We start from the raw sequence: 4,158 nt of genomic DNA on the forward strand, positions 1-4,158 counted from the left end.
AACACAGTGACCGCAAATGTAGGTGGTGAAAACAATCACGGCCCGCTGCACTCTAGGAGTCCTCGGAACCAGCTCACTTCTTCAAGCAAGGAGTGGGTGTCTTAGCCTCGGCCTTCAGGGCAGACATGCATCTTCTATAGGTCTTGGAGGTTGCGGTGCTGCCCACATACTTGAGGTTGTCAAAAGCAGGAAACAGGCCGGGTGCGGTGGCTCATGCCTGTAATCTCAGCACTTTGGGAGGCCGAGGCGGGCGGATCACAAGGTCAGGAGATCGAGACCACAGTGAAACTCCGTCTCTATTAAAAAATACAAAAAATTACCCGGGTGTGGTGGCGGCGCCTGTAGTCCCAGCTACTCCGGAGGCTGAGGCAGGAGAATGGCGGGAACCCGGGAGGCGGAGCTTGTGGTGAGCTGAGATGCGGCCACTGCACTCCAGCCTGGGCGACAGAGTGAGACTCCATCTCAAAAAAAAAAACCAAAAAAAAAAACAAAACAAAAGCAGGAAACATGCTTTTCTCATGCGTATGTTGAGGCAACTGGAAGGTCTGAGGCTACATCCCAGGAACATCTTTCTTCGGAAGCTCTTCTATCCCTGTCACCTTGGAAGTTTTCTGCAACAAAATATCAAACATCTCTTCCTGTTTGAAGTAAAGATCTTTACAAATTTGTAGTCCTTACTTGATAAATACAATCATGATAACAATAAGACTTCATTTATTTGCCTACTTTAAGCCACGTGTATCTTTTATTTTGTTTCTATTTGCCATTGCTGCTGTCCTGATAGACAGAAGCATGCATTCGCCACTGCTGCCAGTTTCACTTTGATTCCCTCAGGAAATCTGATTTCTAGACTCGGAGTGTTTTCATCGCTGTCCAATGCATTTGATTTGAAATAAATTTTCTGAGGCCTTTAACTCAGTAAGTGTTTTATTTATAATACTGATTCTATTCCTTGTTAGTTTATTTCTCATATTATATATTGTTATAGAGCATTTGTTATAAATAGAAGTACAATGATTATATTTTAATAGAATCTTCCACCTGTCTGTGGGTGATGCTGCAGTTTGTATCTATGAAAGCGAATGCACTGGTCAGAGTTGATGTGATCATGGATCATGAGTTTCTGAGAGTCCTTGGCGACAGACCAGCTCTCTAAATCTGGGACTCAGTGTCCCAGACACAGCCATGTTAGAGGTGCCCTGAGTCTTTCATAGCTAGGAGGGGCATCACAGCCTTTCCAAATTCACTGATCAGAAATTGTGGTGGTAAAGAGGCCAAATTTCTTTCCCCAGAGAATGATAGTCTGTGGTAGGGAGATACTCTGGACCCATTTTTTATTGTGTGTTATCATCAAATCGCTCCTTGCTCAGGTGCCCTGTGTCTCCTGGGACTGAGTAAGGCCAGTGCACAGATGGGAATGCCCTGTCTTCCTAGACCTTCTTTGCAATAGCTGCCATCTTCCTCCACATGACTCCTGAGATACCTGGTCCCAACAGCGGGCAAGCTCTGACACTGAGGCTGAACAGAACACCATCCACAGTTGTAAACGGTGCTGCAAGGACATGTAACAAAAGCGAGCAGGGCTTCCAATTTATACTGAGAATGAACATGCAAGAGGAGCAAAGGGGAGATGTTATTAATGAACAAATAGGAAGGAATAGGGATTCTACTCAATGAAATCATTCTGTATTCTTAATTTAAGCAGGAGAAACATTTCTTTACAATTACTTCAAGTCAAAGACTAGCAGCTTTCCAACCATAATTATTTGCATCATTATTTGCTCTGTGATCTCTGCAGCTTCAGAGGACTTGGACATTCTTTCTCTGAACAAACATCTCTTTCTCCATTCTAAGACCCAGGATCACACACTCTGATCTTATCATGAAAAATAATGAGGTTTGCTATAGTTGCTGTGGCCTCATTTTCAGTGTGTTGAGTAGGAAGCATTGAAGAACTTTGAAAGCTTTGCTCTTGAGTCTAGGGATGTGCTGGACCCAGCTTGTATGACTCAGAAGCAGTAAATAGGCGTACTCTTCCCAGCTCCCCTTTCAGTGAAGCCATGTTGGCTGCTTGAAATCTGCCATGGTGGGGATGCTGGTACAACAGAAATTAGCAAATGCTACCAGCCATGTCCCCACCTTCGCAGACACCCAGTTTAGCAGCACATCACTGGAGTATTTTCTGATGTCCCTGTTATGCCGTGTCTTGTGGGGACAAAAGGGCTCAGAATTCACCTACCCTCTACTCTTGCTCCTAGAAGCCATTATCTAAGGGGGCCTCAATTGTTCCTATTTCTATTCAACCTCCAAATTATCTTGCTCTGTAGGTCTGTGTCTCCTACAAGCATGCCAGTCTCGAACATGACAACTATTTTGAACATCCCTGAAGGGATCACTGAACTAGTGCATTATTTACAAATTATCTTTCCTGCATGGAATACTCAGATGCTGGAGTCATTGGCAACAGAGATGGCCAAGCAGCAGGATTGTGAATCACTTACGGCCCTGCTATTCTTCTGTGGCTCCCACAGACCCTGAAACAGGGACTATTTTTCTTAGGAAACTAAGCAGCTCACCAGTCATAGCTAAGTAGCTCCACACCAGTTAGGAATGACTCTGCTTTTACTTTAGGCTGAGAGGTCAGAAGGGTCACACCCCAAGTATTCTCCTCTCCAAGATGAAGTATGGCCGCTCTCCATCTCAGTCCCTGGAAGTTGTCCAGAGTCGCCTGAGAATCCCTGCTCTGGGGGCGGAATCACCAGGACTCATCCTGGCCAGCTCCCCACAGTCTGTAGCAGGGCTTTCCTGCCAGGTGCAGGGCACAGGAATGGTTCTCCCTGTCTCTTGGGTAGAACGAGGCCATACAATGATGTTTGGATAAAGGGGACTGGAATTCTGGGTCTCCATTAAAGTTTTTTTTTTTTTTTTTTTTTTTTTTTTTTTTTTTTTGCCATCTCGCCAATGAGAAGTGCAATCCCTTGGTATATTGTTTTTGGCACTTGGGAAGGTTTATGTGGTTAAGTCACATTAAGAAATTGTGCCTTAGGCGCCGGGCAGTGGTCTGCTGGGCTCCGCTTGCTGAGGTAGAGGCAGCGCCAAGAAGAGGCCTTTGCCGCTGGTAGGGATTGGGAAGTAGAAGAACACAGTGTCGTCGGCCGGTTCCGGAAGGTGGACGTGGATGAATATGACGAGAACAAGCTCGTGGACGAAGAAGATGGGGGCGACGGCCAGGCCAGCCCGATGAGGGCGAGGTGGACTCCCGCCTGCGGCAAGGAAACATGACAGCTGCCCTACAGGCAGCTCTGAAGAACCTCCCCATCAACACCAAGAGTCAGGCAGTGAAGGACCGGGCAGGCAGCATTGTGTTGAAGGTGCTCATCTCTTTTAAAGCTAATGATATTGAAAAGGCAGTTCAATCTCTGGACAAGAATGGTGTGGATCTCCTAATGAAGTGTATTTATAAAGGATTTGGGAGCCCCTCTGACAATAGCAGTGCTGTGTTACTGCAATGGCATGAAAAGTCACTTGCTGCTGGAGGAGTAGGGTCCATTGTTCGTGTCTTGACTGCAAGAAAAACCGTGTAGTCTGGCAGGAAGTGGAAATCTGCCTCGGGAGTGGGAATTGTTGGTACAAAGACCGAAACAACCAAATGCCACCGCTGCCCTGTGGGTAGCATCTGTTTCTCTCAACTTTGCCTTCTTGCTTTTTCATATCTGTAAAGAAGAAACTTACATATCACTTTTCCTTTAATGAAAATTGGTATAATATAGAAGAAATTGTGTTAAAATATAAATGTTTCATCCTTTCAAAATCATTTCAGTGATGTTTATACCAGTCTGTATATAGTATAATTAACATTCAAGTTTAATTGTGCAATTTTTAACCCCTATTGGCTGGTTTTTTGTTTTGTTTTGTGTTATTTTTACCTAATACTGAGAGATTTGGTCAGAATTTGAGGCCAGTTTCCTAGTTCATTGCTAGTCGGGAAATGATATTTATAAAAACTATGAGAGACTGGCAGCTATTAACATTGCAAAACTGGACCATATTTCCCTTATTTAAGCAAAATATGTTTCTGGAGTAAGTGGTGGGTGCATACCGCTACCGAGTTCTAGCTTTGTTTTTGCTTGCCTCCTGATCATCTGTACTGTGGGTTTA

The 4,158-nt window shown here is 44.7% G+C and overlaps 1 pseudogene; it reads left to right on the forward strand.

Moving 5' to 3' along the window:
- Positions 1-2,677: 2,677 nt before the first annotated feature.
- On the forward strand, positions 2,678-3,811 carry LOC699657 (actin-related protein 2/3 complex subunit 5 pseudogene; annotated as a pseudogene).
- The last annotated feature ends 347 nt before the right edge of the window (positions 3,812-4,158 follow it).

Source organism: Macaca mulatta, chromosome 3, assembly GCF_049350105.2.
Source record: "Macaca mulatta isolate MMU2019108-1 chromosome 3, T2T-MMU8v2.0, whole genome shotgun sequence".
In the NCBI taxonomy this organism is placed as follows: domain Eukaryota; kingdom Metazoa; phylum Chordata; class Mammalia; order Primates; family Cercopithecidae; genus Macaca; species Macaca mulatta.